At 35.8% G+C, this 19,717-nt stretch overlaps 1 protein-coding gene across 1 annotated transcript in view; it reads right to left on the bottom strand.

Annotated features, from left to right (window-relative positions):
• The window catches only part of LOC119190941 (adhesive plaque matrix protein-like), a 61,618-nt gene extending 60,465 nt beyond the window's left edge, over positions 1–1,153 (bottom strand). The window contains exon 1 of the mRNA XM_037444482.1: positions 973–1,153. The gene's annotated coding sequence lies outside the window, so the exon portion shown is untranslated. The remainder of the gene's footprint in view (positions 1–972) is intronic.
• Between the last annotated feature and the right edge of the window lie 18,564 nt (positions 1,154–19,717).

Raw genomic sequence — 19,717 nt, 5'->3', positions numbered from 1 at the left:
AATGCTTATAATTTTATAACGGGAACATGGATGTACCAATGACGCGCGTCATTCCGTGTTGTCAAGCAACCCCGCGTAACGGGTGATCGTCAACCTGAGCCTATATTAAGTGTGTTTTTGAAAATAGAATTTCTTTTCGTTCTACTTTCAAAATGCTCTATAAATGTGAAGAAAAAACAATAATTCTGTTTCTTATGAAATTGTATATTTTTATATGCATTTGTTATCTATTGTTAATCCTAAATTATTTTTTCTTTGTTTAGTGATAGCGAATATAGTTGATTGGTTAGTGCTGAGTTTAATTTCTGGACGGATAACACGTGTGAGGTTTGGAATACGATTGCTTGAGATTTTTTAAAATTGGTAACGTCAGGCAGACGTATCGAAAAAAAACTATATCCGTTCTGCTATATGCGTGAATATGTGTTGCGCCAACTCCAAATTGAAGAAGGATTAGTACACGAAGTTGATGTGGACAATTTGGTACATTTTCATACATTGGGTAAGGTATATATAAATGACAGTTTAGAGACTATATCAGGTAGAAATTTCCTGAAAAAAATTAAACAACTAAAGACTAATGCAAGAAGTATTAAAAATCTTAGCGTTAGTTCACATTGCATAGTTAGCGGTGCGTCTTATAGCATTATATTTTACGCGCAAAAGTTTTGCCGCGAGAATTAGTCATATTTTGTATAAAATAGTAAATAAACGGCGAAATTGGTAGTTCGTATTATATTAATTTGCTTTCTTCTAATAAAACCAACACCTAGAATTTAATGATTATCATGCACAAATAACTCTGGGATAAGAAAATGAAGATCAAACGCACGAAGTAATTTAACCGGGGTAAGATATTTTTGGAAATAAGATTTCATTTATTGAGACTGGCATGAATAAAATTAAAAACATTGTATTTTAATTTATTAAAAAAAATAATATTAAAAAATATTTGTGAATAAAAAACCATACCTTAAAAAATTCACGTCGACGTTCCAATAATTCCACTTTCGAATTTCAAATATCCAAAGAAAAAAAAATAAAAAATGCGTTCGTCGACTGAATCACATTTTCTGTCAATCAAAAATGTTTCATCACTAAGTTACAACTTGAACTTAATTCTGCGTGTGGCCGCAGTGCGCCGCGCGGTGAGACTAACTTGAGACGCCACTCTTGACTTGATCGGAACTTAACTATCACTTGGGAGCCAGGGCCGGAGTGAGCTAATCGGTCATTTATTAATGTTGCATTAATCGTTTATGATTCACGTGCAGATTATTGTGTAATAAGGTTGATATTCACTTGAATTCTAAAATAATTTTAAAAGTTCCTCTGATTTCTGGAACGTTAGGTATTTACGTAATTGTCTATTTTTTAGAATAGGTGACTAATCGATAATTTCATTCCGTTACAATCGTTTTACAATTATGTTAATTACTGTTCATAAACCAAATAAATCTAATTAACGTTCAAGAAACTTCGACTTTATAATAAGTTTGTAGTCTTTCGGAGAAATTTCAATTTTAATCCTTTAAGTTCCATGATATCAATTTTAAAATTCTTTGCTACGATGAAGCGGATATAGGTTAGTTGGGAACAATCTAGCACACACCTTTGAGTTTTTGATAACATGTGTATTGATTGTCAATTATATCTCGCTTTACGAAGGAAACAACATGAGGAAACTCACATACCTGAGAATTCTCCATAAGTATTTCGAAGGTATTTGAGGGCTGCTAACACTATTCCAACATGGTGGACTAAGGCCTAACTCCCCTCAGTAAAAGATGATAGCCGTGCCCAGCAGTGGGCTGTATATAATACAGGGTTAGTGTTATTATTATTACATTTACGAAACACTTGAGATCTAAATAATAAATTATTTGTTAACATGTTAATATTTTCTCATATTTTAGACGAGGTAGGCAAAAGAAGGTCTCAAATCTCCGTTCCAATATATGAGGGACCAAGCCATTTAAGATAGCGATAGAAGAGCGGCGATAGCCTTGTTGGTTGTGGAACGGACTGCCGAGACGAATGTCCGCAGGTTCAAATTATGTGTGTATTCTTTGTGAATTATCACTTGCTTTAACTGTGAGGGAAAACATCGTGAGGAAACCTGCATACCTGAGAAGTTCTCTATAGGAACTTTGAGGGTGTGTGAAGTCTACCAATCCGCACTACAGCGTGGTGGACTAAGGGCTAATAACTCAGTAGTAGAGGAGGCCCGTGCCCAACAGTGGGACAGTATAAATATAGGGCTGATATTATTACATTATTATAAGCCATTAAAATCAGTATTATCTAATGTAGCCTATACATCCGTGTTATCAATTCAAACATACTTAAAGGACATTAGAATCTTACGTAAAAAAACTTTCTAATGTATGGGCGCAGTCCACACCTGGCCAGCGCGCCTACATCTCCGAATATTTTTTACATGTTAATTTATTTATCTATAACTTTTTATGGCTTCCGTCAAAGGATACCGTGGGCGTAATGCGACAGGTATACGACTTTTTGTGGCCAAAAAAATTTTGGGTCCGGATGCCGGAACTTTTACATTACATAATACAGTTATCAGTTCTATATGACACAGGTCTCCTTCACAGATGGTTTAGGTCTTAGTCTACCACGCTGGTCTCGTGCGGGTTGGCAATAAACAGACATTTGGACTTCAGTGAACCAGATTTTAATTGTAGATAGGGCGTAACAATTAAGAGATGTGTCATTCAATTATCGACTTTATTAATGGATGAATGAGTTTATGGTATATCTTTCTGCCAGTCTTTCAAACGTGCTGTCTTTTTGTCAATTGGAGTAATGATCTCTCGTCAGTCGGAACTTTATTTGGACCCGAAGCCGCTTAACATCAGAGTCACTTGTACCAATAAAAAATATGTGTACAATTTCATGTTGATATTGCGTTAATAAATGAAACCACATACTCGTCTTTACTTATGTTAACATAGTGCCACAAATCTATATTATTTATATATATATAAAAATGAATCCCTATTTCCCTTGGTCACGCCATCACGCGTGAACGGCTGGACCGATTTCACTATTTATTTTTTGTTGTGTTAGTTATTGTCAGGAGAAGGATCTTATGAAAGAAAAAAATCAAAAAATTTCGCGTAACGTTAGAAAATTTAAGAAAAGTTAATTTCAGCGATTGACAGAAATTTAATACAGGACAACGTCTGTCAGGTCAGCTAGTCATCTATAAATAATAAATATTTTTACCAAAAATCCTAGTTTTACTTTTCTGTTTTATCATTTTGTAATTTAGTGCGAATATGACGTGTGCGTGAGTGTGTTACTAACTGAAAGTGTGATGTTATTGCCCGAGTTCTTTTAAAGTAGTAGTGGAATTAGGGCGTGTAAAATTAAAACTACTTTTTATTGATATTTTGTTTGAAATTTACACTAATTTATTTTACATCTACGGTCCGAGTAACTTATTGTAAAGTGTTATTTTCAAGAATATAATTGCGCGGTTTTATTTAGTAACGCAATGTCAAAATGACCCTGTATATTTACACAATATAGTGTCTAATTAATATCCCAATATATCGAAACGAAGCGATTCCTTGTAAAAAAAAATCCTTTTAAACTTTTTGCAGTAATTTATTATAGTTTTTATTAAAATTAAAACGAAATAGTAAAAATGATTGTTCAAATTACCCGCTACCGGCATGATATCACCGATTACCGATCAAGAAACATCGGTAAATGGAGAAAGGTAATTTACGTGAACACGTAATACGCGACAAAATTACTGCGCGCGACTGTCGTTGATAATTTACAAGTATTTGTTAAGCGCTCTTTTTACAGTAAACATTATATTAGCAAAAATAATAACAGAATACAATTTTAGACATTTTTTGACTACGTGCAACCAGAGAGGATAATAGAATAGTCGCCGCGTGACATATCTTCTCTTCTGCCAGCCTGCCTGCGCAGCCGAATACTTCCGGAAACGCCCGATGTCTTCGGCTAGGATAGCGGCGCGTAACATATTTACGTTTGAATGACGAGCGATGGTAGCGGCCACTCGTAAACAGTACAAGAGTGATAGCTTTGAAGCGCAATGGCGAAGAGTCCATATAAATCGATTCCTGCTGACTTCCTTTTATGTAGAATCTAATTATCAATAGAAAGAATTGCACACCACGTTTATGCATATTAGTACCTATATTTTTGAAGCCCTCATTCTCCTTTAGGTGTTGTTATATCCCGTGATTGCACTAGCTAGAATGTCCTTTGACTGAAATTTTGAAGCGATGCGTAGAATCTAAATGAAACACGTAGATTGATCATTGCATCTAAATTATTGAAATATTGCTTCAATAGGTGAGGATCTGGTCGTTCTAATCAGTCTTTTGAAAATTTGTTAGTAGCCTGTGAGTGACGAAAGGTTTTCCAAACTTTCTTCGCGTCTAAACAGTGGCGAGTGGCTGGTTAGCGCGTTGCTGGTGAAATTGTGACGCAACCGCGGCCGAACTGCGGTTTTCTCTGTACCGTCGGATGGAAAAGGCATAGACCTTACATCCTTGGTCCATGCTGTTAGTTGATACGTTTGAATAACTGAGAAAGTCGTACATTTTTTGTCTGAGTTGATATATGATACATATAGCGAATATCAAAATGTAAGTTAGTTGGTAAGTGAGGAATATGTTTATAGTGTGTGAAGTTGCCGAGGGACCTGTTTAAGGAGGGTTTTCAGTTTACGACACTGTTCACAAATATCTGTAAAATAAATGAACTTATTTGTTTACAGGCATTTTAGAACCTAGATTTCGCCTTCCTAAGTCAAGTTTGAAGTATGAAGGGAAAATGGATTCTATTTAACGGGTATGTTTATACATGATGATAGTGAAGATAGGGCAAAAAAGTAATTAGCTCAAGTGTACCCACACGGTGGAAGGCATTTTAAATTTTTTAGAGGTTTAGGTTAGGTTAGGTTGAGGTTTAGGTTTATACTCCATTATTTCTCAATCTTTTTTGCGTATATTTTTCTTAGTTACTTGCAATCATACTACTATGTGAATAAGTCTCTTGAATGAATACAGACTGTACATATAATAAACAATATTCCACAGCAGTAGCAAAGGGTCCATGTAATCCGATTCCTGACGGTTTCCCTTCCTCAATTATTGTAATATATAATTACCGTTAGAACGGTTTTCAGATCGCATTTATGTATATTATTACCTATATGTTATCTCGGGTTCCCTTTTAGTTTAGTATTAAAATTTTCACTCTTCGCCTTCTGTGCCATAGTCACTCTTTTCGGTGATTTATGTGGTAGGTCTTTTATATGTGGGAGTCCGCCTGGGTACCACCGCAATATCTATTTCTGCTGCCATAATGCAGTGTATAGTCACTATTACATACTTCGGTTTGAAAGACATTGTAGCCAGTGTAACTACTAAACATAATCTTAACATCTCATGTCTCAGGATGGCGAGCGCAGTGGAATACCAAACAATACTTTGTAATTCAAAGTGTTGGATGGTGTTTCTACTGTTTATGGTCGTATCGCTTACCGTCAGGCGAACGGCTAGCTCGTCTCGTCATTCGAAGGAAAAACGACAATCATTGCATTTGTCTAATTTATTATTGATATTTGTAAATACCCGAGAGCCTGCTTCTGTACTCAAGGTGGAATATCTAACGGCTAGTTCGTCTCGTCATTCAAAGGAATAAAAAAAAATTCCTGGGTACTTAATGGAATGATTAACACAAGTTATTCTCCATCCCAGATAGATCTCATCTGTTAAACTTTCGCAAAGCCGCGAACGTATAATTTGTGAAATATTTGTCGTCGTCGGTACCCCTCATCGTCTCGCCACTTTCTTCGTCACGCCCTGTCGTTACGCAAGCGCGTGCCTTGTCATCTGTCAACATGTGGTATTGTATATTTAGCGCTCTCTGGACATAATATACGTAGGTTTATATTATAGCCTTTAAAACGGTACGAATATGTATCTGCTTTTGAAGGATATGTCATCTATATATATAAAAATGAATGCCTATTTCCCTTGGTTACGCCATCACGCGTGAACCGCTGGACCGATTTCACTGTTTTTTTGTTGTGTTTGTTATTGTCAGGAGATGGTTCTTATGAAAGAAAAAATTCAAAAATTGCGCGGAAAATTAGAAAAATTAAGAAAACTTAACGAAAATATTAATTTTATATAACTGTCAATTGTTTGTAATAACTGTCAGCGATTGACAGAATGCGCGCTGCAAATTCTTAGTTAAGACTGGACAACGTCTGTCGGGTCAGCTAGTACATAATATAAACGCACGTTTATAGCCTTTAAAATGGTACGAATATGTATCTGTTTTAGAAGAATATGTTATTTAGTTATAAGAATTATAAGAATAGTTATTATAACTAAATAACATATTCTTATAATTTGTTTTGAATTATCATAAGTACTTTGTTCGCTTACGTGATAAATAAAGTATTTTATTTATTTTAAATCCTAATTCATATATTGTTAAACTCGCCATAGTGGTCTACAGTATGTCGCATCCGGGATCAGCGTGTATATTTTTCACGCAGGCCGGCAAAGTTATTAATTAGTGACGATCATCTATCGTCAGTTAATACGCTTGTAATATTACGATTTACAATATCTTCGCAGTGGTGGCGTACAGAAAACAGTCTGTACACCAATAAAGAATTTGCCCCACAATGTAGCGGCTTCTGTCGCGTACGCAGCGGTATCAACAGCTCGCATCAGATGTAATGCGCACGAGTCACGCACATTTTAATTATACAGTCGGCAAATATACTTTGAACACTGAGAAATATTTTTTTAATGGCAAGTCGAGCTACCGCGCCTGATGGTTCTTTAGATTTCGTTTTATCACAGTAATGGTGTCACCATCAATATCTACCACATATCAACAATCTCAATAGGTTTTTTCGATCTATTGAAAAGTTGACCAATCAGCTCAGTTTATTTTTGACATGCTTACAAATTATTTATTTTGATTGATTCAAAAAACTTAACGACTATTTTAACTTAGCACGTTTATTGAATATGAATTTAGCAGACAAATGCTTTTTGTATAAATACACACACACACGGCATCAAGCATTTACCCTCGAAAGGGTATGCAGAGGCGAGACCAGGACACTCATTTTTCACCAAATGTGTTCCGTCCCATGATGTGATAGAGTGCGAGCCTATCGCCATATCGCGCACAAATTTCAGACGCCGGGCTGATACTGAGCAGAAAAACCTAAATATCATCCTGGGATTCGAACCCAGGACCTCAGAGAGTAGTCGTACCGCACATGCAGTACAAATGCGCCACCGAGGCAGTTTATTTGTATATATAAAACAAATATATATAATTCTTCTCTACGTCTGTACGTCATTCAATTCCTCCTAAACCGTATGATTTTGATGAAATTTTTATATTATGTTTTCGATGGTTTAGATTCACAATTGGATCCGGTAGGTGGCGCTGTTCTCGAGTTTTAGGATTTTATCACCTTTTTGGTTAGGACAACGTCTGTCGGGACCGCTAGTGTTTTATAGTATTGTCGATATCTAACTGATACCATAACAAGGGTTTTAATTTCCTCATTAAGTTCAATAAAAATAAAACATACAAAATATTGCTTCTAACAGAATTACGATTATTGTCGAAGATTCAATATTCTAGATCGATGTATATAAATAAAGAAAGTGTGCGTGTATGTAGGCGCTTCCCACAGAAGCACAATAATGTTTATTCTGAGAATGTTCATCGTTCCGGTTTGAAGTTCTATATCGTAAAAGGACAATGTTGCTGGCGTTATATGGTGCCTAAACAACTTCGTTCCTTTTCCAGTTTATCTTTAGATTGTTAACAATTGTTTCCCTTTATCGCCTGCAGTGCACTATGGTCTAGTTGGGATTGGAACTAACTGTCGAGATGTTGGAACCAGATATACACAGGCTGATGCCGGGTTTTAACACTTTGTGTACTGTGGTCGCTATCCGGGCAGACATAAAATATACCCTACCACCAGCAAAGTGTTGGAGTATTGTTAATCTCTGTTATCTATATTCATCGCCAGTGACGTGCAAGCAAGCATAATTATATGTTTCGGTTAGGACATTGTAAGACGTGTAATTTATGAGAAATTCAGTTCCAGGTTGGAGAGCACAGATCGGAATCACGTAAAGCTTATTGTAACTCAGGTTTTAGACTTAACATCTAATGTATCGAGACCAGCGCAATACAGTGCTATACACGGCTTAATAATTGTTGTTATTGCTGCTATTTATGGACAGTCGTCATATTTTTAGGCTAGCGACTTATGATAGCGAACGCTAGATTGGGTAGAGAGGGCCATCGTGACTCTTCATTTCGAATCTTAAGCTTCGTGTATGATTTCGCTCCAAGTCTTTCCAATACCGCTTCGTTGATTACAAAGTGTCTTCAGGTTTGTTTGGGGGGGTTCGCTTTTATTGGCGTTTCCAATCTATCATCTATTTAGGTTAGGACCTCTTTGAAGGGTGCGTCCAATCAATTTTCACGTGTGGCACTTAATTTGCTGGTTGATTGGAGATTCATAGTTGAGTCTTTGTAAGTGGTCTTTCGACTTCCTGATCTTGTACTAAAATAATAGATATGATTTTGTATTGTAATGAGAAGACACCGAATTGTAACTTTCCTCCGCCTCGGGGCTTGAAAGCAGTTCATTGCGTTGCGCCGAAGGTACCCAATGACGTAAATATTGTAATTAGATGCCTCGGTTATTGCCGTTATGTATTATTACAGTTGCTTTTTCTTGCATATCAATCACGCAAGCAAGTCGCTCGAGTGCTAGTAAGTTTGTTTATAACCAGTAGGAGAATTTCTAGTTCCAAACTACTATATAATAATATTGATAGTTGAAAGCCTAATTGACATTTTTCGAAAAATTTAACTAGGTTAAAAAACAGAAAAAAAATGACGTTTTACAAACAGACGCGTCATAGACTAACAAAATTGCACATAAAAACAGCGCAATATTTACTATAGTCACATACTTGTACAGCCCTAGCAGCTCGCATTGACACGGCCCGAGCGTCGACTGCCGTGGCCATCTAGTTTATTGGTCTCTGGTCGCCATGACAGTTTAATAAAATGCATTTATTAGTTAAAAATAAGTTAAATAGTGTATACGTATTACTAACGTATGAAATGAAACGTTTTTTTCATTCACAGTTGGAGTATAATTTCTACATACTCTAAAAACACAGGAAGGCATTTTATTTATAAAAATACAAAAAGTTAGTAACCGCGATAATGGTTGGAGGTTGACTAAGTGAATGTCGGGCAATTACCTTGCTTTCGTCTTGCCAGTATTGAGCTCGGACAACGTATCTATGCAATAAAAAATATTAGGAAAAAAGATTTTAAATATGTATGAAAATTAGTGTCGCAAAAAATGTCGCTTAAGTTAACAAGCGTTTCAAATGTCAATATGGAAGTTTGGGGCTATAGTCATTCATAATTACACTACACTTTCTGTTTCCGAAGAAGTAGGTGGAAGCCCTACTGATGACGGACGTGAACCTTGCCATATTGAGCACATACCAGACTCCGGGCTGATATTCGATCATAATTGTGTTCATATATGGGCTGATGTTTTTTAAGTCAGACGAAAACAGCCCTTGTATACAATTGCTTAGGGACAGAAGTAGAGATAACGTTGGTGCACGCAGACACTTGTACGAGTTATATTCCTTCTGCCCTAATCTCCCCCAAGAGGGGTCGGTGTAACAGAAAATTCTCAATGTTGACGAAAGATTTTACGCCCGATATCTTCTCGTAACTTTTTAATATCCAATAGTGGGAAATATTCTGTAAAACATTTATTTTCGAACTTGGATTTAACCCAGAACTTAGTTCACAGCCCACGTCGTCAATAAACAATTAACCACGTCAGACCTAACACCTAGTTACCAACACCTCATCTAGCAATTATTCTCGGCGCATACGCTCGAGGGACAGTAAAGTAAGCCAGTGTGTCTGCGCGTGAGTGGAAACGCGCGAAATGCGGATAGCACGCGACCACGTAACGTGTTGGGTAATACCACGTGGTGACATATTTTGACTTATTTTTGCGAGGCAAGTGTAATTACCAAAGTTATAGTAGGTTTTTTTCGCTCAATATCAGCCCGAAGGAAGTTATGCTCGATATGGTCATAGGCTCGCCTTCTCTTGGAAAGGAATACCTATACTGAAGAGTGGGTGCTTCAGTTGTTACTCTGTCTACCCCTTCTGGGAAACATCCGAGGATGAGAGGAGGGGAGAAGGCCAGGGAATGTTCGCGACTCCTCATAGGTCTCAATGTGAATTGATAATAATGAGGTATACACATTAAACTGTATGTCTAGGTCACGACAAATGTCTCCCCACGCATGAGCGTGCATTCGGCGGGGAGACCGAGCGTATGTGATATCATAATATAATATCAGACCTGTGTTATATACTGTCCCACTGTTGGGCACGGGCCTTCTCTACTACTGAGAGGGATTAGGCCTTAGTCCACCACGCTGGCCTAATGCGGATTGGTAGACTTCACACACCCTCGAAAATTCCTATAGAAAATTTCTCAGGTATGCAGGTTTCCTCACAATGTTTTCCTTCACCGTTAAAGCAAGCGATAATTCACAAAGAATTCACACATATTTTTTTTAGAAAAGTCATAGGTGAGTACCCTTGGGATTTGAACATGCGGATATTCGTCTCGGCAGACCGTTCCACAACCAATTAGACTATCGCTCAGCGTAAGTACGTATTGCAATAACCTATAATATCCAGCAACCCCATTTAAAACCATACATAATTCAAATCTGGTAGAGTATCGAGTCCAAGGGAGGGACAACCTCGGCCGCTCCCCAAGGCACGTGAGGTATGTCACCCTCGTGTTTGCGAAACGCGTATTGCAAGATGTGCTAAATAGGCAACTGCCGAGGGCTTCGTAATAATTACTAGCCGTCATAGCCAGGAGGTCGTATGTTTGAAAGACTTCACACTCCTCGGAATGACTTCGATACATCTTACGGTGATCGACATTTTAATAATGTAATGTATGTGACATTATAATATAATTGTCAAAATACGTAATGTATTATAATTGTAGATATTGAAGAAAAACTGATGTGGGGTCTTTATTAGAGCAACAGGAGCCGAAACAATAGTTTAAGTTACTTAGGTCTTCTTGTCCAGTAAAACCCTCTGACTAAACTCTACTGTATTCCGTCTACGGTGGTGAATCCGTCTTATCGCAATTACAGACGTGCTAAGCAAAGGACAGATTTGTTAGTGGTATGAATAGAAAGTAAAGAAAGCCCTATTTACCTATACGGTTATCAAAGCTGTCCTTCGAATAGAAAATTTGTAATAGCATAAATAAGGATATGCTCCTGTAAACGGTATCAATCAATATCAACGGTCGGTTAATCGGTACATTTTAGTTTTATCTAGTCGAAGGCTCGTACACTAGATGCTTATACAGTAAGCAAAATAGTATAATGTTTCAAAGGAATTTACTAACTAATTGTTGAATTACAGGACACTTTTTTATTGAAATTATATTCTGACCAGATAAACAAAAAATTTTGCTTTTTCGTTATTAGAACAAGAAATTAGTTTCATATTTAAAACGATATGGAAGTTTAATTTCCTAGTCACTCGATAAGAAAAAACATCAAAATTATCGTTATAATATTCTCGGGTTATTTTGTTGGTTCAACTTTTTTTGCGGCTAACGCCATCTAGTATAATAGTAATATAAACTTTTAAATTACACATAGCGGACACTGCCATCTATTGGTACATAGTCAATATCGTTTGTAACGCTATACTAGCGACATCTGTTGTACACGCAACGAATTATTTGATGTCCGTACACACTATCCGACTAAAAAAATTGTTCAGATCGTTTGCTCGTTTAGTAAATAAAATATTTATATGTAATGTTTCACAAAAATCTGTTATGACCTAAGCTACCTATTAACAATTTTCTCCCTTCAAAAATAGAAGGTAATAAAAATTTTGTTGTCTACGGCTCCAACTAGATGGCAGCATTGACTCTAAGCATTAAAAGAAAGGAAAATATCTCCAATTGGACCTAGTTATGTCAAAATGTGCAAACCTATAAATTATGCAAAAATAAGTTCTTAATTTTTAAAACACAATTAACCCAAATGTGATACTTAACTTTTCAGCAAAACATGCCAAGATCTATTTACATCTGACACATAAATAAATGTGTGAGCTGCTTCTCATTGTTCTGAGGTGTGAGCCAATCCACACAATTCTTTTTATGCATAGAAAAAATCTGTTGTAAAAATAATAATCTACACCTGTTGTTTAAAATTGTTGGTATATCCTTCATAAATCGGTGTCAATATTTTCGCCAAAATCTAGCTAAGGCCAAAACTTTTTTGATCCGAATGCCTCAGTAAGTGTACTTATTTATGATAATAAATCTTTATATTATAATATTATTTCGCTAGTCAGGTTTTGGGCTTATGTAATCCAGTTCCTTAGTCATTATTGCCTCGCCTGCGATTTATAGGCCACAGGTTGTTTGGAGTCTTATAGATGAATCTTGGATCTCTTTGCAGCCAAAAATCTTTACCTTCGTATAACGCTCGGTAGATATTCAGTTTCGTTTTTCATAATTTAAACCACAGGTTCCCAAACATTCTTTTCTTATAGAGCCCTTCTACGATATTTCTGGTTCCGGTGGACCATTTTGTTCCTTAGTTTTCGCAGAGGTATTATCTGCCTACATAGATAGGTGAAGTCAACCCATCATTTTAGTATTTTACTATCAAAACAGATACATTTTTCGTGGACTTCTGCTTACGAATTGTGGACCCCTATTTATTGGTGCCGCCGACGTGGCCCCCGTCAAGTCTTCCGTGGACCCGTGGAGGTTCATCTGGACTACTTTGGGAATTAGTGATTTAAACCATAGGTATACCTACAAGAAAACTGATACCTAAATAAATAAGAAATCACCGAAAGATGTTACTAATAGTAAAACGGTTCTAATGTTTCAGATGCTTTCGATGACGAAATGTAGGTACGAATTGAGTTTCGCAAGTAACGAAAGTAGAACTCTTCCTAAAAATAATGAGTCATGTGTATCCGATTGACCGCATTACTTTTTTATTAGACAGCCAGAATGTAACCAATAACATACTTCTTACTTCCATACAGTTTATCGTAAAGCTGATATTTGTTATGTATTAAACCAATGTTCTAATCAAAAAATCTTAAAAATTTACAAAATTCTTGATATAATGAGATCCTAAAAAATTTGCTGTGTTATTTCAGGGTTAACTCTTATTAGCCAACCTGTATGTGGCCTCATTTACTACTTGATTTTTTTTGTGCATCCGACCCCGCAATCATTATCCTGTGACGTCTGCGTATGGGATACTGCAATTCTCCGGATTAGCAACTGCAGGGTCTTGAAGGAAAGTTCGAGGGGATAGTTGGGAAGGAAGTGTGGGGGAAGGATAAGGAAACCTGTTAGGATGGGAGGAGGGGCGAAGTCTAGGAACTATTCGCGAGCCCTTATAGGCCTCAATGTGAATTGGCAACTATGAGGTATACATTTAACTGTGTGCCGCGATACTTGAGGTTTTAGGCCTTAGTCCACCACGCTGGCCTAGTGCGCTTGCTTCAAACAATTTATCTGGAATAAAAGTTCCTTTTATATTTCGTAGGATAATATGGAGTCGATATTTTAATACCTCTAACAATACATCGGCGAAAACTAAATTCAATTCCATGCAGTTATTTTGCGTGTACAAATATACAGACATAGATTCTAAAAACTGTTGTTTTGACTTCTCTTGCTCTAATAAAGACTCCCATTAGTTTTTCAATATTTATAATGTTCAGACATCGGAATGTTACTATTTTATAATATGAAAAAAGATAACATTAGTAAGATCATTTCTATTCTTAATTTTCTTGGCAACTAAACATATTCATATTCGGAGAGTGTAATGGCGAATATATGTCGCGAGTCCCGGAGGGGCGCGGCCCGCGGGAGCTCTGGGCGGTGCGAGGGCTGCCGTACAATCGCATTTTCTTTTGTGTCAACTCGGTGAAGAGAATACCTAAGTTTTATAAGTAAGGTATATATAATATTGTATGTTATCACTACATAGTATAAAACGAAGTCGCTTTCTCTGTCCCTATCTATGTATGCTTAAATCTTTGCAACGGATTCTGAAGCGGTTTTTTTTTAATAGATAGAGTGATTCAAGAGGAAGGTTTATATGTATAATAACATCCATTAAATAGTGGAGAAATATTGCACCCGTGCGAAGCCGGGGCGGGTCGCTAGTGCTTTTATATAGGTTTGCCAAGGATGTGTTGATGTTTGTCCGTTAATCACGAAGCCGCTGAATGGATTATATTTGATACAAAGGTAAAGCAAATCAGATATATACAATATTTCTGGGCATAATAATAACGACGGAACTAAGCGTTTATTAAAGACATAAAACCGTGTATTTAGATAAACTAATATGAAATTTTAATTTGCTGCAATATAAAATACAATAAATGTGAAAGTTTGTGGGGATGGATGTATGTATGTATGTTTGTTCCTCTTTCACGAAAAAACTACCGAACGGATTTGGATGAAACTTTACAGTAATATTGGTTATACATCAGAAAAACAAATAGTCTACAATTTATAATGATTTTGTGTAATTTGGTCATAATATAACGATACATATCAAGTGAGTCGGAAAAGAATTGCTTTCTTGGCGTACGCTGCCTAAACTGTTGGAGTTAGACAAAGATGATGTACCGTAGGATTGTTTGTCTTAAATAGTTCTAAATAAAAGTCCGCTGCAGCATATATCTAGCTTCTATGTGGAAGCCCCTATGATTAAATAGTGAGCCATAAATATAATTAAATCGGATACCTCTTTTAGCGCGACTTTTATCCCGGAAAACTCAGTCACACGGGCGAAGCAGTGAGCAAAAGCTAGTAAATTATAATCAGTAGTTCACAGCTCGTTTATATTTAAATATTTATTGGTAATTTCATTTAAAACTAAGAATCTAAGAATCGGGGTATTCTTTTAAATTATTTGACTTTACAATTAAAATGATAGTTGTGCATCTAACCAACCCTAATCCATTGTCTCTAGAGAGTAGTCGCAGTGTTGATGCATCGCGCGCGGTGGCGTGTGGACATGGAAATTTCATTAGCCCACACTGGCCCACTGTTACACCATTTAATATCTGTCATTTGCAACGCCATTGTCAGTATGGGTTGATTGACGTGTATTTTTGTGATTTTTTATGTAGCATAAATAACTTATGAGATCTATGCAAAAGATGTATGTATACAAAAGCATTGACGTATATTTTCCATATATATTATAATTCTCTTTGTATTATATAGACACGAACGTTCATATAAACTATTTGTTCAAAATCTGCATTAAAATGGCAACCAAAACGTCACTGTCATAATCAATTTATTCACTTCTACAACAAATAATTTTTACTTATTTTACTAATATTTTTATTCACATCCAGGTTTGCGCTTAGACTAGCGTTTTTATATTATGAGCGCCACTCTGTACACAGCCACAAGCATAAATATTGACACCATACTAGAATCAGTTTGAATGGATAACAGTTCAATTTAGTTGAACACAGTGAATATTCGGAACGCTAAATCTAGTACGTAGTACATATATATCGATGTACGAAAGGCTTGGAAAAAAATACAAAAGATTCGATGGACAATTGATAACAAAAAGCCCGGAGTTTCTTTCTGCCTTTCTTCTTCAGGTTGTCATCGCTTAGGTAGCTGGTGATAGGCTGGTTAGCTAGGTCTCTATCATCCTAACCGGTGTGGATTGCGACGCGTTTTTCCTTTTGTCTTTATTAAGATTTTATACATCTTTTTTATTTCTTCTTTCCTGCCAGCCCGAGCAGGCTTCTTTGTTTACTTTGTAGTCTTTCATTTATGTTTTGTACGATATAAATTGTCTTTAGTTATATAAGCAACTTAATTGGAATAATAATTAAATATTCTCATGTAACTTCACTTATCATAAGTGCAACTATGTTCCCTGAAGTTATGAATAAAGCATTTTATTTATATACTAGCTTCCGCTCGCAGCTTCGCCCGCGTGGATTTCGGACTTCAAAAATGGAGGAGGTGCTCAATTTGTCGGGATGTTTTTTTAATGTATGGTGGTATGCAGGTGGTCCGATTGTCCAGTCAGGGTCTGATGATGGGATCCTGGTGAAATCGAAGGAAGCATATAGCATGATTCAGTATTCACGCGTAATGGCTTATTATTAGCGTATTTCATGTATAACTTTGGTGTTTCTATCCCGATTTCTATGATTCTTTTTTATGGAATATTTAATAATGTAAACTTTTTTAATTTGGGATGACTGAGAGTGTTATAAACGTAAGAGTAGACAAATATAATGAGAAAGCTTCGAACTGCTAAGCTATCGGGAGTTACACGTGTTATTGTGAGTCAACCATAAAAGATAGACATATGCTGTCGTGGGATATTTTTACATAATTTTAAGGAGAACATTTCCGTCATACATGATTTCTGTGTAGTTTTAACCATTAAGGTTGCACACGCGACGGAAGCTTAAAAATGGAATAACTTCTCCCGTTTTCCCAACATTTCCCTTCACTGCTCTGCTCCTATTCATTGTAGCGTGATGAAAAGTATACTATAACCAGCACAGGAGTATGACAAATAATTGTACCAAGTTTCGTTAAAATCCGTCGAGTAGTTTTTTGTTTCTATAACGGTTATACAGACAGACAGACAGACAGACAGACAGACAGACAGACAAAAATTTTACTAATTGCATTTTTGGCATCAGTATCGATCCCTAATCACCCCCTGATAGTTATTATTTTGGAAATATATTTCATGTACAGAATTGACCTCTCTACAGATTTATTATAAGTATAAGTATAGATTTAATTGTCTATTTCATTCTCTAAGCACCTTGGTGTAATCATTCTTGACATTGAATAATGATTTCTTATGTTTACGCGAATGTTAGACATTCAAATTTATTATTATTATTATTATTTTTTTTATATTGAATAAGGCGATTCCCAGTGTAATTAGTGGATTGTTAGTTGTTGGTTGGTCGGCAATGAAATATATGACGAAGTGATAGTGTCGCTTTTTATTGTGATATGACATGTAAACTCGACGAAATCTGGTTGTTGGGTATTACCGCTCTGAGTTACCGGGTTCAAATTAGGTTGGACAAAGTGACAGTGTTTTTTCTATTTAGTATCAGCTCTGACTTTGGAAGTTGTGCTCAATATGGCGATAGGTTTACGCCCAGTTCTTTGGGATGAAACAAGCGAGGCGAATATGAGTGCTTGATTGCACCTCTGCTTACCTCCTTGGGGAGAAAGTGGCGACGTGTGTGTGAATACTTCCTCCTTATTTGAAGTTAGTTTATTAGTTATATTAGTTGTTAAAATTAAACTACTTTTCGTGATCACGGGTGGGACTACCACGAAGGCTGCAAAGTCTTCGAAACGTCGGAAGAAAACTAAAATATTAAAACTGCAATAAAATCCGAAAAATAGTTTAATTTTAATGTATAACTTTCGTGTAAACGTACGAAATCATATATTGGTTGTGTTCTACCAACCCCAAGGTGAGAAAAGGCGTAAATACCTTAACGGGGAGACGCGACATATCAGTTAAAAACTCAATAAGGACATCCCCAAAGTAACTTTAAGAAGTTCTATTGAATTTTCTAAACAAACACCGTGTGATGTTTTCCGAACGGCCTCATTACCACCGGGACGCGACATTACCAATGTTTTAACACTTCAATTGTTTGTTTAACTCATACGCCACTGTACTCGAAATGGTACTATAAACTGAATTTTAGGAATTGATTGGCGTATCGCCATGTCACAGTGTGCTGCGAAATGGAATGTCCAGGGTTTGATTTGGACTGGGAAATTATTTGAAAGGGTTTTCTAACTCTATTTGGATTTTATTTAAGATGGGTTTCAGAGGTTAAAGTTAGGCGATCTATTGTAAAAATTAAGTTTAAACCACTCTGTAATATTTGTTAAAGTACGCATGCACCGACCACATACTTAAGTAATATAAAAACAAAAGGTCAATCATCTTAATATAGTCAATACATTGACTACCAGCTTTTTCTCGCGGCTTCGTCCGTGTGAAAAAGTTTTCCGGGATAAAAGTCCTGCTATATATTTTTCCGGGATAGAAAGTACCCTATAACCTTTCCAAGGACTTAAACTATCCCTACACCAAATTTCATAAAATTCCGTTCAGTAGATTTTGAGAAAATCGATAACATACAGACAGACAGAAAATGAGACTTTGTTTTATAATATGTATATTGCATAGATATGAAGATGCATTTATATGAAAATTAAGTACTGAATTAAATAATAGATAGAAAACTTCTGAAGTTCAACGATAACTATCCATCGTGACTTGAAAATTAATATCACAATGGCTATTATTCAATATTTATAACTAGCAGCTCTAACAACATTATGACAGCGATATCCAAGTCATTGGTATTTTCATATGACTTGCAAATTCCTTACTATTTGCCGATTTCAATTGTATCATTTAACGTTCGGTGAGTGACACTAAATCATAAACACCATGGTGAGGCCCTGATAATTATATTTACAAATTCATAACCATCTCTATAGTAAAATTGTTGGGATTGCGCACAATTTGAACAAGTGCCTAGTTTTGGTAGTACATGAGTTATTTGAATAGGTATGGGCACAAAGAATGTTGCTTTAGAAATTGATATCCTTAACCTTGGGTATAAGGAAGCAATAATTATAGTATTAGATTATGGATGAACAATTCCTAGCATTTTAGCAGAAGAATACATCTATCTATATTTTAATAAGTGAAAAAAACACAGCTCTTTTTAAGTACATTGCGCGCACGGAGGTGTGAGATTTAGCATGATTAAAGTTTATATAAAGGAGGTGTACAGAGAAATAAAATTTATGCATAACATGTGTTATAAATATATTCAATTTAACGGCAAAATTTCGACCACTGGTATATATATCGTCGTTGTAGGTGGAGAACTAAATAATTCGGATTTTGGCCATTTTGGACTTTCATCACTTTTGTGTTGCCCAAAACATGGCGCATATTTTGGCCTAACAAGCATTTAATTATCTTACCGCGTTTCGAAATTATAGCGCTTTTTATGTTAAAAGTGGAGAAATAAATATATTCAAATAATATATATTTTGTTGTAGAAAAAGTTAATAATTAAATAATAAAATCAATAAACTGCGACTTATAATCTGTTCAATAGTAAAGAAATTAAATAAAATGAGTTGTTTAATTCTTCCTCGAGTCTATTGTTTGTAAACAAATTTAATCAAGTGTGTAGAAGAACTAAACAACTTGATTTGTTTAATTTAGACATTGAAAATCGTAATGGTATTCACTTTAATAAACTCTATAATTGTAATTATTTAACTTTATAATTACTTTACCATATGATTTCTAGTGTGGCAAAACTAAATAACTATACGAGTTATTTACTTTATTTCAGCAAACTTACAAAACATTGTCGTGTCAGAATTAAATAAGAAGTTTTATTTTTTATATTTTTATACTTCAGGTCAGAG

This window comes from Manduca sexta, chromosome 5 (genome assembly GCF_014839805.1).
Source record: "Manduca sexta isolate Smith_Timp_Sample1 chromosome 5, JHU_Msex_v1.0, whole genome shotgun sequence".
Taxonomy (NCBI): Eukaryota; Metazoa; Arthropoda; class Insecta; order Lepidoptera; family Sphingidae; genus Manduca; species Manduca sexta.
The sequence above is the reverse complement of the archived record's forward strand: the minus strand, read 5'-3'. Positions and strand labels throughout refer to the sequence as shown.